General features: G+C 39.3%; 1 protein-coding gene across 2 annotated transcripts in view; it reads left to right on the top strand.

Moving 5' to 3' along the window:
* tnn (tenascin N) overlaps nucleotides 1-20,809 on the top strand; it is a 66,583-nt gene that overhangs the window by 6,427 nt on the left and 39,347 nt on the right. Inside the window, exon 1 of one of the 2 annotated variants that reach the window (XM_037083171.1) lies at nucleotides 20,073-20,093. The exons of the other annotated variant lie outside the window; for it this stretch is intronic. The gene's annotated coding sequence lies outside the window, so the exon portion shown is untranslated. Of the gene's footprint in view, nucleotides 1-20,072; nucleotides 20,094-20,809 lie in introns of those variants that run through there. 2 annotated transcript variants of the gene reach the window in all.

Below are 20,809 nucleotides of genomic sequence, written 5' to 3'. Positions count from 1 at the left end.
CATTTTTTAAACTCTTTCAGCCCTCTTCAACTTTTCTGTCTCTTCATCTTTTTAAAATATTCATCTTTCTGTCATTCCAACTCCTTGTGCCCTCATTTCGCACTGTCTAGAAATATAAATAACATGACTGCATTCAGCAACTCCTCCTGTAACTCCACATACCAATATTTTGGTGATAACTATCATAGTTTTTTCTAAAATGACATCAGTTTGGGAGGCGTTTTCCCATTCATTCCTTATGGGGACATATTCGACTTTGGCTCTGCTCCTCCTGCAGCATGTGGGCAGCCATTTTAAGCCCTCTCTGCATTTAAATTTCCACGTTTTCTGTCTTTTTTCACCTTTTTACGCTCTTTCTGATCTCTTACTCTATAACTTTTCACTGTTTTTTCACCTTTTTAGGCTCTTTCACCCCCCTTACTCCAGAGCTTCTCGGCCTTCTCAGCTTTTTCAGATATTCATCTTTCTGCCTTTTCAACTCTTTAAAACATTCAATTTTATGTTCAGCTATCAAAATGTTCACCCTTTTAAGCTCTTTTAGCCTTTCACCTCTAAACTTTTCAGCCATTTTTCATCTTTTTGAGTTCTTTCAGACCTTCAGACCTTCAGACCTTCTTTCAGACCTTCTTTCAGACCTTCTTTCAGACCTTCTTTCAGACCTCTTCCTGTCCTTCTTCCTGTCCTTTTCATCTTTGGATCTGCTCCTGCTCCAGCATGTGTGGAACCATTTTAAGCTCTTTATGCCTTTATTCTTTCACCTCTTCTGCCTTTTTCCACCTTTTTAAGCTCTTTCTGCCCTCTTACTCTACAACTTTTCTGCCTTTCCAGTATTTTTTCACTTTTTAAAGCGTTTTCAGCCCTCTTAAGCCACAGCTTTTTAACCTTTTCAGATATTCATCTTCCTGCCTTTTCAGCTCCTTCAAACATTCAACTTCATATTCAGCTATGAAAATGTTACACTTTTTAAACTCTTTGAGCCCTCTTCAACTTTTCTGTCTCTTCATCTTCTTAAAATATTCATCTTTCTGCCATTTCAACTCCTTCAACCATTCTGCTTCTTGTTCAGCTGTGGAACTGTTCAACTATCAATATGTTCAACTTTTTTTTCCCAACGTTTCGACTTTTTCAACTTTTCGCAGGACGTTCAGCAGATTTCCGAGAGCATTCAGCATTCACACTGTATTTTCGCAGGAAATACTAATTTTTCTATTGTTCTTCTGGAATTTATTAAAGTTTTTCATGATTCCGTACGTTTTTTGACACGCTTCTTCTCCTACAGTTTTTGTGCTACAGAAACCATTCAAGTATCAAAATGTGCTTAGTGATTAGTCCAAAATCGTACAATATCTTTAAAAATCTGTACAAGCCCAATAGTTCAAGGTTTTGTGTCACTTTTAAAGTTGGAATGGTGTCTCTAGCTCAAAGCATGAGGGAGAAGAAGAGGCTGAAAGTCGAGGATTTTTGAAGAGGATTTGAAGCTTTTCCCATTTGCGGCAATGTTAAATTTTTTCATAAAAAGCTGAATTTATGAAAAAGTTGAAAAGCTGAAAAGCAGAAGGCCGAAAGAGCTTAAAAAGCTGAACGTTTTAATAGTTGAACGGTTTCAATAGCTGAACGTATGCTGAAGTTATAGCAGAATGAATTTTGAAAAAATCCCCATAAGGATGAATGGGCAAAATTTTGCATAAAAAGCTGAATATTTCCAAAAGTATAAAAGGTAGACAAAAGAAAAATACAAGCAGTAATGTCCTTTAAAAGCTGCACATATTGTTCTTCTGGAATTTATTAAAGTTTTTCATGATTCCGTACGTTTTTCAACACGCTTCTTCTCCTACAGTTTTTGTGCTACAGAAACCATTCAAGTGAAAAACACTGGAGAGAGAATACTCTTTAGCTGGATTTGAATCCCACATCTTTTCCTTTACATAGAAGATGCAGCCATTTTAAGCTCTCTCTGTTTTTAACTTTCCACCTTTTCTGACTTTTCTCACCTTTTAAAGCTCTTTCTTGCTTTAATTTTCCACCTTTTCAGTCTTTTTTCACCTTTTTAAGCTCTCCCTGCCTTTAACTTTCTACCTTTTCAGTCTTTTTTCACCATTTCAAGCTATTTCTTGCTTTAATTTTCCACCTTTTCTGTCCTTTTTACCCTTTTTAAGCTCTTCCTGCCTTTAACTTTCCACCTTTTCAGTCTTTTTTCACCTTTCTACGCTCCTTCTGCCATCTCAATATACAACTTTTTGGCCTTTTCACTCTTTTTTTACCTTTTCAATCTCTTTCAGCTCTCTTACTCTACAGCTTTTTAGCCTTTACAGATATTCATCTTTCTGCCTTTTTAACTCCTTGAAAATATTCCGCTTCATGTTCAGCTATGGAACTGTTCAACTATCAATATGTTCAACTTTTTAAGCTCTTTCGGCCTTTAACTTTGTAACTTTTCCAGCTTTCCGACTTTTTCAACTTTTGGCAGGACATTCAGCAGATTTCCAAGAGCGTTTCAGCCTTCAGCATTCACGCTGTATTTTCGTAGGAAATACAAATTTTTCTAGTTTTTTTTTTTTAACCTTGTGTTGAGTATATAGGAAGAGAGACAAAATAACAATTGAGTATTGAAGTATATATTTTATTAAATGAAACAGCAATTTATATTTTTGACTTGAGGTGGAAAATAATGTGTTTTTCCGAGATGAATCAAATAACCATAATTGTAAAAATACATGTCTGTCAACCAGGAAAAAATACAGCATTGTCATCAGACAGGGGCAATGTGTTGTAGTTAAACTACCCTTCAGCCCTCGGCTGGTTTTTGCCTGTAGTTCAGTCCCCTGAGGTGGCTGCTCCAAGACCACCAGGCAGGTAAAAATCCTCCCCGCTGCGATTCCTTTCTACCTCATCTGCATAGAGATCTCAAATGACTGAGAATCTAAAAGGTAACCTACCTTTTATATAGTAGATGTATGATACCAGACTGCCAGAGAATAAAGCTTTGTGTTACTTGGCAAAAGGAGGAAGGAGTTTCAGCATTCTCTCATCTGACCTTAATCAACTTGACTGGAGTGAACAAGTCTCTTTCTCATTAAGTGATGTGGGGGTGTGGCTTTCTGGCCATATTTGTAATAAATTGCTGTTAAATAGAGCCAAAATCTAACAGTAATGTACCATTCTTTATAAATACAGGGATGATCTGCTCATTAAAAAAAAAATAAAAATCTATTTCTATGCTTTTTTGAGCCAAGAGCAAGAACAAACATGAAGGGTAAGCTGCTGTTAGATCTGACAGCATAATGCAGCACTCTCATTTCCGTAGCACTAATGGACAGAAACAGCATGAAAGCATCATGTCATCATCCTTCATCCTCCCTCCTATAATCAAACTAAAGGGTATGTGGCATCATACTGAGATAATACAGTAACATTTCTGCCTTAATGGCAGAGGTGTGATTTCTGCAAACAATAAATTGATATTATCTTAGCAAACACCTGGCAGGCACAAGAAATAATATCCAGGTAGTGTGTCTTTATCAGGTTTAAAGCTTGTTTATTTCATTTCTTTCTCTTGAGTGCACCTAAACTTAGAGTCAGTGAACACTAATGCGAGACCCACTTGCATTTTGTGTTATCTTCAGTGTACAACAATGGACATCAATGCAAATAAATGATAACAACAGATGGCAGCTCAGTGTCTGAGCCCAAGATGCCTACTGGTTGTATTGCATTGCAGCATTATTTGGTTTCTAAGATGTATTCACTCAGTCCATTTGCAGTTTGTTGCCAAGGTGAACTAAAAGCTGGGACGTGATTTCTTGCCAAAATCATTTATTCACTCACAGTGTAACACGTTGTTTTCGGTCGCCTTATGTGATTAAATATCCAAGAACGGAAAAAAAAAAACATCCAAGGGGACAGCTAAGGTTGTCTAAAATGGGGTTTCACAGAGAAGTAAAACTTGTTGTATTTTAATGACTATGAAGAAGACTGTTCAGCCCACTGAGCAAAAACATATCCAAAAGATGTCTTTTCAGTGCCTTTGCCAATGATGAAAAGACATCCAATACAGTATGTTGTGAGCGTTCCTAATTACGATAGCAGTTGACTGCAAAAGTATTTGTAAGTTTCAACATCCTGTCCTGCCAGTGCTCCCATGAGCAATGTGTCTATCCCCTGTTACCTGGTACGAACAGCTCGGCAGCCGCACTGTCTGACCATTCGAAGGAAATGTGTGTGAGGCTCACAGTGACTCATACTGAGCGACAGAATCAGAAATATTTGAGCTGCTTTGTGTGAGTGCTTCGTGTTAAGAGGCAATTGTTAAGAGCGATCTTTGAGGGACTCTTACACATTTTCGAGCAGATTACACATATGACGGCAGAATGATAATGCGGTCTCTAGATGGCTGAAATCAAAGGAGCGAGTGACTATGATGGTGTCACATAGACAGGTGTCTGAACAGCTGTGCAGTTGGAGTGTCTTACAAACGGATCAAGACCTCAGGCTGGATCATAGAGAGATTTGCGAACAAAGCCATCCAATATAAAGCTGCGCTGGAGCTGAGATAAGTTCAGATGAGTCGGTGACACAGCAGACAAGTGACCCCATCCATGAGAAGTGACAGCAGGGCTGTGAACATGGTCAACATGATGTAACCATGCTGGTCTCACTTTAGTCTAAAGACACCAGTCAGACTCTGAGACAACATGAAAGAAGCACGTAGAGTAGTCGTTAAGCTCTGAATGTCGCCTCTTGCCCTGCATGTAGACACATAATGGAAAGCTCTCTGTTTCCTCTAATAGGTACCAGGCTGACAGCCATCGCCAACCACACCAACCTCTCTGGTGTTTATCAACCCTACCTTCTGCTGTAGTGGTTCAGACAGTCTTTCATGTCGCCCTAAACAAGGTGATTTTAGTCGACAAGAATCCTCTGGCTGATCAAACATCACGCTGATCTCCGACCAACCACGTGGAGATGAAAATGTGACAGGATGGATGTTTTTCTATCCATTTTGGGAGCTTTTGATTCAGACAGAATGCGGATTACAGAAGGAGGGAAACCATCTTTTATTCTTATATGATGACTGTATTGATGAATGGAGTGCAGATGCAAGTAAATACAAACATGTTGCAGAGTCAGAAACAGGACTGTGAGTGCCACTGCTGATCAGGTTAACATCTTTATAGATGCCATGTGTTTCTGGGTGTGTGCAACATGACCATCCTGTCAACTTAAATCAGACTCAGCCCACATTTACCACTTTAACACCTATATTAGCCTGTTCACGCAGGCTTGTAAGCCGGCTAAAAATAGGCGACCGACTCCTTTCCCAAAGCCAAGAGACGAGTTTGCCTTCCTGTTTGTTTGTTTGTTTTATTCTTGTCTGTCATGTCTGCCATCAAGAAAGCGCCAGGCAAAAAACAGGGAATAGGAGAACGCAGCAGATCGTGTATCTCAACAGACTACATCCAGAACAAATTAAACTTGTTTAGAAAGTCTTAATCAATAACTTTCTGAATCACGTACTTTGTTTTTTCCAGAGCTGATGGTGGAAGTGGCTAAAGAGTGAGAGATCTCACCTCTTTCTACAGTTGTGAAAGTACCCAGAAGTCATACTTTGATAAAAATAAAGATATTGTTTTCAAATACTACTTTGGTGAAAGTGTTTTGGGTTTTTTTGATAATAAATTCACTTTGATAAGAGTAAATTACATGTAACTGCATATATGTATGTATACTAAGGTTTCACTCATCAGATCTGATATTGAGCATTTTTCTGATTATCTAATTGCTGATTTGATTATTTAATTATGCAGCATGTAATCTGTAATGTAACTAGTAACTTAAGTAGGCACATATGTGTTGTGTAGTAAAAAGTACAATATTTGCCTCCAAAATGAAGTGTAGTAGTAGTAGAAAATGGGACTACTCCAATATAAGTATAAGCTACATTGCACCACTGCTTCTTTCTCATCTCTGTTGAGAGTTGTGAATGAACACTTCAGATCCGGAAGTTGGTAAGGAGAGTAAATATATATGAAGAAAACTGAAAGAAACAGTATGCAATTTTTTTTCTTTGTTATTGTACAACCACCGAAAATGTTAATGAATTAAATTTGTATTCACCTCCCTCACTCCCCTTGACTCTCTCCAAATGAAACACACTTTTACCGTGAATGAAATTTCTCTGAGTTTGAACTTTGTTTTAAACATTCAGGATAACGTAAGCACATGACTCAAACATACTGCAGTGCAGTGAAATGTTACATGTTAAATCTTTGGTTTGGCTTCTTGGAGAGAGAGTTTGCTCTCAGTTCAAACTGTTAAAGGTCACGGTTAGAGTAAAGCATCGATTCTCAGCATGGAGTCCCTCTGGTAGTTGAAATATTTGAAACCTGTTTTGGGTGCAGTTATCTCCAGCTGCCAAAACAAAATGTTCCTCATTTTTCTATACCATAACATGATATTATATGGGCCATAATGTGATGGAATTTAGAACAGGAAAGAAACGGGGTCACGCCTCTGCGTATTACCAGATTTTCGCCTTATATCCTGACAATGATCCAGATATTTTACGAATTAGATAACCAAGTCAAGCACATTGTATATTTTTATAAATGTAAATTGATGACTTTCCAGATGTTATGCATATATGCTACATACTGAGACACGTTCTTCCTCTCTTTGCTGGTTGAATGAACTGAACTGGTTATTGTTTAAAGGGCTCCAGAGTGATATTGTCTTTTCTACCAAATGGTATTGTTATTGGCTCCGCTGTCGCAAAGACAGCCAGATTACTTTCCTTTTTCCCCAGAGTAGCAACTACTAGAGCATCCATTCATAGTGGAGGCGTGAAAACAGATAGAAACAGTGCCGAAGGTGAGATTTATGAGGAGCACAATCGAAATGCAGATTTGAGTAATTATTCCATGGCCCTTACATTGTGCAATTAATATTTCTTTCGACTAAAAACAAAGTTTGATGAAAAAAACACTGACATTTTGGGATAGTTAGTGATGATTAATAGATTAAAAAGTCCAAATTACGAGATGCAAGTCAACATTATCTCATATTTTGACTTTGATGAAAAAAAATGTACTTCCATAGTCATACTTATGAGATAGAAAAAGGTAAAGAGTAATAATGAGATAAAGTCAATGTGTATGTTATTAATTTGATTGTTTATATCTCTTTTTTTATATTTATCTGGCAGAAATAGGCTTCCATAGGTGCCTCACTGACACATAAACACTGAAATACTGTGAATGATGTTAGATCAGTCTACAAAAGTTATGTTATATATATAGAAAGAGAGAGGTGTGTTTTCACTACTTTAATGTGTGCCTATTTTTATCTGCATTTCATATTAATGTCAAGAAAGTGTTATGTCTTGAAAGACTAGCCTATACAAATGTGGTGAAGCGCTTACAGCTCACGTTAAATATTCCACTCATTCTACGAAAACCACAGTCGAAAGCATACAGTACCTGATGCAAAGAGGAAAAATGTAACGGTGAGACATTTCCTGTCGTTCTCTCGCTGGGTAAAATAAATAACTCCATCTCTTTCCTCGAGATGTCGTAAACTTCACAAGCGGAGCCACAGTCTTCTAGCCTTCAGCCGGACCATTATTTCATTCTGGACGTCTCTGACAAACTTTGCCAAATGAAAAGAACCGAGCACATGTTACAGTATTTAAAAGGTGCTTTAATAAATCATTGACAAAGCGAAGCATTCAGACTTGGATTTTTGATCATGGAAAAGTCATGTAGTGCTGCAAGTATATTTAAAGACATTATGTGGGGCCCCGGGAGAAACTGAGACAGCAGAATTAGAGGAGAAAGAGAATTTTGAGGCCTTCCAGCACTTTATAACTAGACGCACGACTGAAACGAACACTGTCAAATACTTAGCCCTGCAGTGTTTGTGCTTATATTACATTCAAGCCTCTTGTTAGCCTTTATCTCGAGATTGATTTTTAGATAATGTTGTCACAAGAGTTAAGCAGTCTGGTGTGGACACACTGACATTCATCAGAGCCTGAATCAGCAGTCTTTAGCCCTTGTGATGCCTTCACTGACACGTCAGCATGGGAACTCCTTCTCTTCTTAGTAATCAGTGTCCGCTGGCAGCAGATACGGCTCATTTAGTAAGAGGCCATGACCTGAGTGACTCAGAGGTCTCTGCTTTCCAGACCTCAGGAATGTCTAGCATTCCCCCAGGAGAGAAAAAAGACAAAGAGAGACCATGGTCAAATTTACGGGCCTTAATGAATAAGTTCTTACACACGTTTTAAGGCGTTGCTTCACACACAGGGACAGAGCTTTCACACATTTCAAAGGAAATCCTCATCAATACATTTAGCCAAAGGCATTTTCGTTTTAGATTGTGGAGGAGAAGAAAGGGTCTGTCCTGGAACTAGGTTTGTTACGCCTGATCTCTAAGCAGCTTATAATGTAATAAAAAATGACATCTGTGGGTTTGAAGACTAATTAAAGGATACTGTGAGTGAATAAATAATATCATCAAATTGGCTGAGACTTGTTTTAAATTATGGCTCGCTTTAATTTTAAAGAGATCATTTCTTAAAACTAACAGTGGTGCTTGGAAGCGTGAAACAACTAATTAAAGAACTTATATTTTATACAAATGTAACATCATCTTGTCATAGCCTATGACAGCATGCATTTGTGCAAAACCTGGTCTGTCTGGTTGTGCTTTGGATACAATTGTTCCAGTTCCTGCAAAGAGTTTTAGAGTCACATGCACTGGCCCATACATGCTGTTTGCTTCATATGACAGTTTGATGTCTGACACTTTTGTTTACTTTATGGATTTTTTAAACATTCTGATTATTTCCAGATTTACGTGACAAAATTAGAGATTTTTAATGTGGTCTCAGACTTTTGGGCCCCACTGATTGTAATACAGAAATTGCACAGGGTTAATGAGCCCACTGTGCTGAGATACTTATGCCATGAATGAAAAATCAATTTAGAAAACATCAACGTCAAAACATGTGTTTTTGAAACATTTCATGTGAGGTTTTAAGAGATTCATAACAGCAAGCTTTGTGTGTCGTGCAGATATAAGAAATCAGTACATGCGTACATGCGTACATAGCAAAGTGCCTTTTGTGGCTCCTCTTTTCCTCGACTGCAGTCATGAAACCATTTGATAGATTTGACTTTTAAAGCTTTCATTTGAAAGTTTGTGGTGTCTTTAAAAAAAAACTCACAAAAACAAAGCCGCTTCATTTTAAATGTTTAAATAATTGTGCTCATCAAAAATGTTCGCTTTCAAAAGCGGCACAGTGTGGCCATCAGTCGCATGCGAGATTGTCTCATCTGTTTTGTCATTTTCCTGTCTTGGCAGACACATTACCTACTTAATGTTATCAATCACAATATTGAAAGGCTTGGAGCTGAGCCTTTTGGGTCAAGTAAAAATGATGAGTCCCATCTGCAGCTTACACTCTGCTGCGGTGAGGACATTATGAAACCAACAACTCATCCTTTCAGATTCAAGAGCTACTCCACTCCACATTCCATTTGTGTGAATAAACGGTTTGATGCATAACCTCATAAAGAAAAATGTACACTGCTTGGTGTTGTGTTTGAATTCAAATGAGTGCCGTCACTCTGGAAGGGTTGAGAGAGAGAGAGAGAGAGAGAGAGAGAGAGAGAGAGAGAAACAGGGAGAGAAGGGGATGCAGACACATCTGTGATTATACTTACGGGACCACCAATGCTCGAGGAAGTGTAGTCCACAAGCTCTGAAAATAAATCTTTCTTGACCCGAGAGAATCAGGTGAAGGGTAACTCCTGGTGCCGCTTTACAAAGCTGAAATCATTTCCCTTCGTGTGAGTTTGAGGAAGCGTTGATTCATGTCAACTCACTTTTTTTTTTCCCATGTTTGTGTTTGAACTGTATTTACACAGGCAGGAAATTGGTTATTTAGAACTATGACAGAACAACATTAGATCAATATTATTTTTTTTTTCACTGTGACTCTGTCTGTGACCGGGTCCTCCAGTTTTCAATGACCTGTCAGTCAAAAGCTTTCTTAACTTTGCTTTTACCGTCAGCAGAAATCTTATATGCCATACGTAGGTGATCAATGTGGAATCAATCTTATGCAAGTCTTTCCAAAGTCCGCTGATATCTACTTTCGTGGAAGTCCCCAGATCTTCACCACGCAGCCTATTCCATAACTACTTACTCCATCAATGCTGTGAAATGATCATCAGCCGCAAAGGTTGGCAGGAAGTGACTTTACCTGCTTGAACTTGTGTCTCTTTTAATTCTCACCTTGTTTCTTGAAACAACCGGGGAGTCCCTGAGATCAAAAAGCACGAGCAGGACTGGGGTCATGTCAGCTGGTGGACCCGGGGTCAGCTCCCCACACGGCGTCTCATGAGGACTGGTATCCACATCAGCCCCATGCAGGAAGCTCCGTAACAGCTGCTGACACCAGCTCATCAGTCAGACGGCTGCCTGACTCGCCTTGTCTGTTCCAATTTATTCACTTTGCTAATGCGCTTCACTTTGTCTGTGCGCATTATTAAGGACTCATTAATTATCATTCTGATGGCGGGTTCATTGTATCTTGTGACTTTTAGAGCACATATTGCTTTAAACGCTGACTTTAAGTATTTTAATTGCATGTAATGAGTTCAATTTAACGTGTCTCATTTAATGCAAAGTTTTTCTGTCATGCTGAGTCATTGTGTATAAATTGAGGGGGAATTGTGGTATTTTTTAACTTGGGCTCTATAGTTACATGTTTTGTTCTGCTTATGATTCACACTTATCAAACGTTTTGTGATCGGTTCAGCAGATCAACTGTGACATGGCTGCAATGGCTGTAAAGTAATCCTCTGGGGCAACTCTGACTGTCAAAGTTACGTCCACTGACAGACCAAGGTTTTTATTCTAATACCCCTTTTCCACTGGTCAGATCTCCCACTCAGATTCTCTAAGATTGGTCTTTTGTGTGCGATGAGAATGTGTATACTAGGCATTCACACCCAGGTCAGTCTACTCTGCAGTGCCCTGAATTCTGACACTGCGTTATCAACATCGGTTGGTGGCTCGTAAATAAGGAAGGAATTTGCGATGCAGTCTGTCCTTGTTTTCTCCTCTGTTACAGTGTGGACCTTCATTCTGCCCACTGCTTGCTTGTGTTTACTTTAACTGGTGTTGTTCTCTGTTTCTGCCGCATTTGTAACAATGTCAAATGTGGGAATTCGGTCAATAGGTGATTTTAAGCAGGTCGACACACATTTAAAAAAATAGTGGAGAGCCACTAATTTTGGTGGAAAAGCGGCACAAATGTCTGACAACATTACGGAGACAAATCCTAGGGGGAAAGACCTTTTTGTTAAATGATAACATCAGATATGTTACCAAAAACACAGGTCTCATTCAAGCATCAAGACGACGGTGACGTGATGTCCGCTAGAATTGATTTCCAAAGTCCGAGCCACTTCTCCTGTGAGTGACAAAAAACAAGTGCTTCTAGTAGTGGTATCTTTGATGGCCAGGTTGCTCCAAATGATTGCAGCGCAGCCACTGAGCCGCGTTGTGGCTGCCAGGACATTCAACAATCAGCATAAGCTGTGGACTCTGGATTATGCCCTGTCTCTGCATCAATGCAGAATCTCTCACATCGGATTTGAATTTTGAATGTATTTAAATAGACTAACCAATGCACCATTGGGGTGTTTTGGCTGGTCTTACATACTGTTAAACCCCCCATCCCCATGAGAAACTGGGACATTGACTACATTCAGTTTCATGCAAACAGCTCTTAGTTGTTAATGTTGTGATCTGTAGCAGATTTGTCACAGCAGACAAATGTACTGCACATCACAGGTCTGAGTGAAGACCGCAGCCGTCCTTACGCATCATTGTCAGATCATTTTTGTCGGTTTCCACCATATGTTGTTCTGACAAAAATTGAAGCCACATTTAAACTAATATTTAAATCGGTTACCTTTATTTTAATATGTGGTTGACAAAAAAAAGTCTTGGCTCTGGCGTGCATCAAAGATAACTGGAGCCACAGAAACATCTTATAATGTCTGACCATATGAATATTATGCGGGCCCACAAGATTGTTTGTATGTGCACAATGTGGTCGGCATCAAAAGGAGCTTAACACACAACAAGGAACACATTCACTGAACCTCCATCTGGCACCAGTTTGTTTCTCCTTAAATGACTCCGGCTTTATCTACACTGCGTCGTCTGATCCGATCTGCTCTCCACCGAAGTCACACACATTCAGTTTACACTAGTTCAAAAATAAAAACAGCCTCTGAGTCATTTCAGAGTAAACACGCAGAAATGTGACATTGATACCAGCTTTGGCCCGACTTCCTCTAATCTGATCTTGTCATTTTCGCGTAAACAAGGAGAAAACATTTTGTCTGTAGTTTTTAATGTTTAGATTCGGAAGAAAAAAACAACCTTTTACCTCAATGATGGAAAACTGTCAGCCTGAGTTGGCTCTGTTAATCTAGCCTAATAACCCCCAGACAGGCCAGGCATTTAAACAATCTTTAAACATATTTCATGTATTATATATCCATGGGTGCTTTTCAGACCCGTCTGTCAGTTCCCATTTGGCAGGCAGCCCCTCATGGTGTAGCTCCCCCTCAGATCAAATCAGCCCTCTCAATCAACAGTTTCCAGATCTAAAAGGAAACATGCAATCAGTGACGTTTCAGTTGCCTTTACCGCAGTTACCCTGCGTCTGATTAAATATACCGTGTGGTTCAAAGAGAGGAGTTAATGTCCTTTTTGTATATTTACTTGAAAGGATCCGATGAGGGTTCAGCTAGAAGTTACTGAGAGTGGTTGTTTGAGCGCAGACCGACGAGCAGTAGTTATGAGTGGCTTGATGCCATCAAAACGTAATGTGGTCAGAAGCCTCAGACACTCTTATTAAATGTGTGTGCCCATCTGATACAGGATGTAACTTAAAAAAGAAAAAGAAAAAGAGAGACCGACAAATTTTAAACCTCAGGCTTCTTTAAAATTTTAGAAAAAGAAAACCTTAATTTTGCTCAAGGGAGTTAGAGGGGAAGATCAATGCAGTGCTCACATGTGCCTGTTAAATATGGTGCTACAGTCAGAAGAGGTTTTTTTAGTTCAGCATAAAGATATGAGGAAGTGGCCTCAGAATCTCAAGGAGACAAGAGAAAGTTGGTGCTCCCTGCAAAGTATAATTGTTTATAGCTCAGACTGTATATCAGGAGGTAGAGCAGGTCGTCTATTAATCAGAACCCCAGCTGCATGTCGAAGTGTCCTTGAGCAAGAACGTGAACCTCACATTGCTCCTGATGAGGTTTTGGCACCTTGCATGGCAGCCTCTGCCATCAGTGTATGGGTGAATGGGAAGTGTTGTAAAGCTAAAGGTCAGTAGGCTGGATAATTGTTGTGTACGGATGGTTGTGTAATGAACCCTGGTGCGTCAGGTTAAGGTTAACAGGCGATGTCAAACTTACCATCCTGAGAACTGATTCCAGACCCACAAAATATCAAAACAAGGTGTGACATCTTTCTAACCTGGTGGTTCACAATCTCTTCCTTGCATTAAAGGCCCCCGAAAAAACTCAAGCCCCCCCGCACCCACAATCTTTAACAATGACAGTGGAAGTAACTAATAGCAAAGGTGATGTTCAAAATCACAACAGGTTCCCTCGGATGCATGCAACTGGCAAATGTCTAGCTTAATGACCTGCAAAGATTCAATTTTGTGTTTTGTTCCAAAGCCTGACAGGAGATGCTGAGGCACCCTGTTATAAAAATGCAGACACTCTAAAAGAAGAACTTTCATTATGTTACGCTTCATGATGAAAACACAAAAAAGAGGCACGCCTAAAACAACGCCTTAATTAGAAAGTCTACCCGGCATGACTAGCCATGTTCCAAGTTTCATGTTAGTTATTGCAGGACACTAGGCAGCTGAGATTCCTTTTGCAAGTTCCCACATGTGGTTGTTGTAACTATAAATATATGAGCATCAGGAGGGCTGCTATTTATCTTGGCTGGAAGGAAAAACAAGATGATAACAAAGAGCTGCAGGAGTGGACAATAAATTGCTTCCTCTAATTAACAGGCATTCAAATCCAAAATCTGCTGCAGAGAACATGTTGGGAGGGAAGATGAGGTCTGTCAGAATTAGTTCTATCATTATTAAAGAATATTAATAGAGTCTGACATAACCTCAGAATCAATTTCATTAGAGCCCATTATGACGAATCTTTGAGACAGGAATTAATTTCTTCAATTTTTAAAGCAGCAGTGCCCTTTTGTCTCTCTCTTTCTCTTCTTGTGGCTTCTTAGGAAAGAATGTGGCATGTTGAGCATTTTAACAATGCTTTTTTGCCTTTAATAAGCAACTATTGTAACTATCGCTTCCCTACCACCATGACTTGACTCAGCTTTAAAACTCTTGCACGGCAACCAACTAGCAACAGTGCCCAAAGACGACATTCTTAGATGATATCACGTCAGATTCTTGTCACAAATCGCTAACACATGACGAGGGAATAACTTCACAAAAACATTTAGGAAAGTTTGTTGGAACACGACAGGAGAAATCTGAAGTTTTTAAGGTTACAAAAGGTCATTCCTCCATACAGCACAGCATTGTATTGACTGACTGGCTGACTGTCACTGATCATGACACCCTGGTATGGTACATTTCCTATGTGAAAATTTGCAGTTGAGAAAAAGTCCAGTTGACATTTGATATTTTATTTCCTCATGAAAATTCGAGTCCACATGTGACAAAAAAGCTAGTTACACATAAACAGATGTACTGCACATGTGAAAATGGAAATTATGTGAATCTTATGTGAAAAAGCCGATCACTTTTAAAAATATGACGACATTTTCTTTTCAAGTTTTTAGCTCACATTTACACACACGTGTGAAAACATTCAGTCCAAAAGGCACATTGAGACATTTCAGTAAGGGTGGTCTCAAAGTTATTGAAAAAAAAATGAGCAATAGAATAAAGAGCATGAGAAAAAAGTCAACCAAACCACACAATCGACCCTACTAACCAGATTCCAACATAATTGAAAAGTAAATGCTCAAGTGGTATCTGGCCGAAATTCCCATTGTCATCAAAAGAGCATCAAACAAGGACATTAATCATTATTGTGCGCTCTTGTTTTTTTGTACAGCCCACCAGTGACTTCCAGACATTTTTCTACGTTTATTCTAGTACTGGATCTATTACCACTTTTATTTCTGGAAATGTTCATTTACTTGGATTTGTTTCCATCCAGCATGTGACTGCATGTGAGTAGTAATAAGCAGGAGAGGCTCCTGACAGCCAAAAACTTCACAGGAACCAGAACCACCTCTTTTCCATATGCTGATAGTTATAACTCTGCCTTAATGAGGACCCCAGGCAGCACAAGAAAAAAACATTGATATCAGCGCATGCTTATTATGTAAAGGCCAGATCAATAGGATTAGTCCAGTCATCCAGTAACTATGTTGACCTTTTAGCTTGTCATGGTTTTTTGATTTTGATATCAAGAACACCTTCATTCGGCAGCTTTGAATTTACAATCGACTTCAGATCTGGCAGAAAAGAGAACAGGGATAACTTGAAGGGAAAATCAGAGGTGTGTGGGCACTTCTAATAAGAGTTCAGAGACCGTCTTCTTTCCCAGAGAACGGAAACAAAGTACAGACACGCATCACATTAAAGGAAACATCATATAAAATTCACCCCGCTGTGAAGAAGTTCTGTTACATCTGCTGCTGGTGTGGGGTGCGTTTCCCAGAATCGGGATGAAACCCAGCGAGCACTTACAATGAGGAGCAGTCACATTTCCCTGAAAATATAGCAGCATGCTTGAAATATTTTCTCATTGTCCCGTGAAGGGCTGTAAATGTCATCACCTCCCACACAGCATGTCCGAGCAACAGACGAGTGCATGAATGGAGTTAAATGTGCCGATTTTGACTTTCTGTGTTTTCTTCATATTCACTGAAGCTCAAGGTTCCTCTCGGTTTATCAAATACGATTAACGCATTTTAAGTTCAAAAGAGTAAGGAGAGGTTGAAAGATGCCATAGGGAGTATTGAACGAATGATTAAGCATGAATAGATTCCTGACTGTCTCATTGAATGTAAACATTATCATTTTTAAAATTTCAGGCAAAGGAAACGATGAACTACAGCAACTGACTAATCTCAAGAATGCAGGAAGTTGTATTTCCATAGAAAGGAAGTATGAAATTAAATCTTTTGTTGAATGTTCCAATAATTATATATTTTTATTAGGCAGCCTGGGACAGATTCACAGGTTGGTTGTCAGAGGTCAAAATCTAGAGATGTCTGAAAAAGTGGCTAAACGGCTTGCAAAATCCTGTGATCATTGGGAGCGGTTGTATATGATGATGATAGTACTTGTTCCCCTGAGAACTGCAGTATGTTCTGTAAAATGAAGACCAATCCCTTTGATATTTGTGTCCTTGTACCAGTAATTAAGTCCAAACATTTGAGTTAGGCAACTAACAGGCACCTTAAACATGTCATTACTTTCAGTAAAATGACTAGAAAAATGGGTGAAGTTATATTTTCTTGAACATGATTAACCAAACCACTGTTTTCCTAAACCTAACCAAGTATAGTTGTTATGTAAACCTAACTAAATATTTTTGATACCTGAACCTAACCAGGTATTATTGTTGCCTACACCTAACTGTGACAGATATCTAAAGGGAGGTCTATGGACCAGAGAAAAACATGGAGTTTAAAGTCTTTTTTTTTTCTTTTTGATTAAGTGCCATTTGTTAGTACTGTTCTATACCCACTCTTCTGAAGTCTAACCAGTATGGCGAGGGAGAAAGTCTTCTGTTATGTTCTTTTAATGGGGGAATCAGATCAGTCTTCCTTTCTTTCCTTAAAAATTAAAAATAAAATTTCATGTGATTTTACCCTCCACTCTGTCAGAGTTAATTAATATAGCTCCAGATTTACATCTTCAGAGTTTTCTTTCTAAGGACAAAGGCTGAGCAGTTTTGTACTTGCTAAAAAGAACCTTTCAACATGATAAAGTGGAATTCAAGGCAACTTAATTAATCTTTGTAGTCTTTGTTCTGTCGGCATAGTTTAATTGAAAGTGTCCTAGTTTCACAGCTCTCTGATAACGGAAATTAGTAGGGTGGCTAGAAGTTCAGCTGCAGGACCGAGTCTGAGTCTGAACATGCACTGATGTTCCACGGTAACACATTAACATCCGTGAGGAAACGTAAACTCTCTGTAATGACTGTGCTGTTACAGAGCATCCGGTGATTCATTCATCTCTGTCGCTGGTCCTGTGAACCAGTTTGCTTCTAAAAGCTCTGCAGACGCAGCAGCAGAATGACAGATATTATCTCTCAAGAGTTATGTTGCCTCTCAGTGCCACCGATGTAATCCTTGATCTTTACCCTTTCTTCTAAAAAGTGGCAAATATGATATTAAAGAAACACATTATTCATCCTAACCTATCATCAGCATTGCATCCTCGGTACACAAAAAACGTTCTGGCCTCACTTTATAGCAGCTCAAGTAAATATTTCCAGGCTGAAAAAGGATCAGATGAGCACGTGTGATATGAGAAGTATCATTTGTACAGAGGAATGCTCTGAAAACATCAGAACTGGGAAGTTTAGTGGCCACAACTTGGTTTCGGTTTCATCAGCGTTGTTTCCAGATGCAGCAGGAAGCCATTTTTGAAGAATTACACTCTGATAAACTCATTGTTCACCACCTCCACAGCACCAAATAGGAGACAGACAAAGTTGGCCAACATAGATGGGAGAGTGCTGTCCTTTGCAGTGTGCCTCATGTGATGATAATTGTTGTCAGTGGAGAGAGACAAATACATTTGGATCCTTTTTGAATTGTGCCATGAATTGCCCATGGGCTATGATGTTTTACAATTTAAAGGCATTTCTGCAAGTCAAAAAATAATAGTTCGTGGTAACGGTGGTTACCATTTAGTTCTGTGTAACTGCTCACTAAGCTAAATTGTGTCCCACAATATACGTCAAAAGCACAGCAAGTGTGAGAATACAGCTGCAGTTATGTGAAAAGAATTAGTGAGCTTTGTGAGCTAGCTGATATACAGGACCGACTCTACAAGGGTCGTTTTGAGCGAGATGACATCACTTACGTAACTATTGAGTGTGTAGACTTTCTAATCACTTATTCTCACAGTTTGAGATTTCCTTTGTTTTATATTTTAAATCGACTAACATCTTGTGTGTAATTCAAATAGGATCGGAATCCTTTTTTTAAACTACAGTACATATAATTTCTGAAATAAGATCTCATGTTAGTCCTCTGAGAGGGGAGGTACCTCGCTTCTCTATGGGGGAAAATTTAGATACGGAATATCCCTCTTTGCTCGGTGGAAAGTAAAACTACTGTTTTAAAAGCGTCAGATTTTTGTCAGAAAGCAAATGAATGATAGTATTGCTCCTTGTTTACGTACATTTAGTCATGTGACCTTTATAAGTTGAAAACAGGCCAATATTGGGACCGAGCTGGCAGCCTGGCGCCATTTCCTTCTGCTTTCAAACCTCCATTATAGGCTAAATAAATGGATAAACTCACATTGTGTTGTTGGTAGTTGCTATCAGATTTTGAGGACAAAACCGAGGGGCCGAAAACCTATAACTGTCCAACATGTCAAAGAGTGAAAATGACAAGTTCGAGCAGCATTTGTTCTGTGCAAACAACCACACGTGCCCCACAGCTTCAGCTCCAGTTTCACATAAACAATCCCACCGTCGTCTGTGTTCCCGCAGAAATTCGAAACCTTACTCATATATTTAGAGACAAGCAGTCGCTGTCAGCGTAACGTATTGCCAACCTTGACACCTGGGGTCTTTGGTCATGCTGATGTGTGTGTGTGTGTGTGTGTGTGTGTGTGTGTGTGTGTGTGTGTGTGTGTGTGTGTGTGTGTGTGTGTGTGTGTGTGTGTGTGTTGTGTCCCTGTTTGTCTGTGTGCACAAGCTGAACCAGAATATCAACTCATTGCATGTTTTACAGTCTTCATAATTCAGTCTGAGGGGGGCGTTTTTTTTGTTTTTTTTTTCATCTCGCCGCTTGGGTTTCTTTCTGTCGCCTTGAAGGAGTTGGCCTGTCCTGTCTCTTCACAGCGTGCTTAGAGGTGGCCTGGTTTCACACTAATAGCCGAGAAACATTTTGAAGAGAACCGTGCGTAAATGTCAAATCAAATCAAGACATTTTGGTTTCTCACTGCCAATCATCCGACCAAGAATAAATGCTCCTTGTGATTTCCATCATATTTTTTTCAAGCGCCCATACCCCCAGGATGTTTTATTCCAAGAAACGCCCCTAGAGATGTTTTCTTGTTCATCTTTTCTTTACTCCATCTGCTGTATCCATGTCATGTGAGTTCAGATCTGCCCTCTCTTATATGTCTTTCTGTGTGTTTCTTGTGTACAGTTTTGACTATAACATCCTTTTTGTGAAATATAACCACTTCCTGGTGTTTCTTCTATCCTAAGCTGACTCTACATTTTCCTTGGCTCCCATCCCTTCGCCCCCTTGAATCCAACCTTTATCCAGTTACTGTGGTGTTTAATGCCCTGCACTCTTTTCTGCTAAAGAGATTAATGTCAGCCTCCTCTGCTACTGTAACCAAGCACATGCAGGGAGCACAAAAAAAAGTTATTAAAAACATGAGACTATGAAGAAGCAAGGTAAGTTTAGGTAGAGAGCGATTTGCTTTGGGGGTGTAGAAGTAAATGCTGCTCATTATCTCTCTCCTCCTCTTCCTCTCCCCTTTCAGTCAATCACTTGAGGAGAGGAGGAGAGGAGACACTCCCAAACTAACTGCCCATTGGCCTGTAGGCATTTTGGGAGAGATTTTTTAACAATTGAAGAGGGAGGGAGAGAGCAAAAGTCACTGGCAGCGTAGACGTCTTTGAATCATTGGCTGGGGCCTGTCAACAGGTGGCACAGGGAGAGGCTCGCTGACATTCAGTCCTTCAGAGAACAGAAAGACAGAGAGAGAGAGTAGAGGAGGAGAAAGTTAAAGAAAACACTCAAGGGTAAGGCAACTTTTTTTTTTTTTATTTTGTAATTTCCCCTTAGATTTACACATGGAGCTTAATTTGTACCATCCTCAGCGTGTCTTTTTATTTTAGGATTCTGGTTTACTGGGGATGATTAGTCCAATTAAATAAAGTTTTATTTGGAAGTTTTGTTTTTTTTTTGTCAATATTTGTTTTACAACATTTCTGAATAAGTGGTAGCCTAAATGCAAGTAGTTTTAATGACTGTCAAGAGACAAAAAAAGCCCTTTAACAGCTGTTAATTTAAAGTTGTTAATTCTTTTGTGCTCAGAAGTGCTCTTGTTTATTTTTTTCCTCAGGGACCAATTATGCTTTTTTTTCTCCCCTTTTTGAAGCTCTTTATCCATCAATCTTTTTCACACTACAAATTGTATCTCAGCTTTTTCTCTCAGCGTGCCTCTCTCTCTCCCATCTCCCTCTATTTCTCTCCATCCGTCTGAGCCTCCCCTCAGTTTAACTCTACACCTGGAAGTTATCAAGTGTCCCAGTAGAGCCTGCAGCAGGTCTTGTTGTTAGTTTGGGACGCACGACAGAGAAGTGTGTCTGTAAGAAAGTTGTTGAGATTTTGGTCAGGTGTAAATATTGATGCGTGATGGGGACTGACACACTGAGTATCGTTATGTGTTCATCGTTGTTACTCTGTTGGTCAGAGGTGGAAAGTAACTTGGTACAGTTACTCAAGTACTGTACTT

This window comes from Acanthopagrus latus, chromosome 21, assembly GCF_904848185.1.
Source record: "Acanthopagrus latus isolate v.2019 chromosome 21, fAcaLat1.1, whole genome shotgun sequence".
NCBI classification, from domain to species: domain Eukaryota; kingdom Metazoa; phylum Chordata; class Actinopteri; order Spariformes; family Sparidae; genus Acanthopagrus; species Acanthopagrus latus.
Note: the sequence above shows the minus strand (reverse complement) of the source record. Positions and strands in the feature narration are given on the sequence as shown.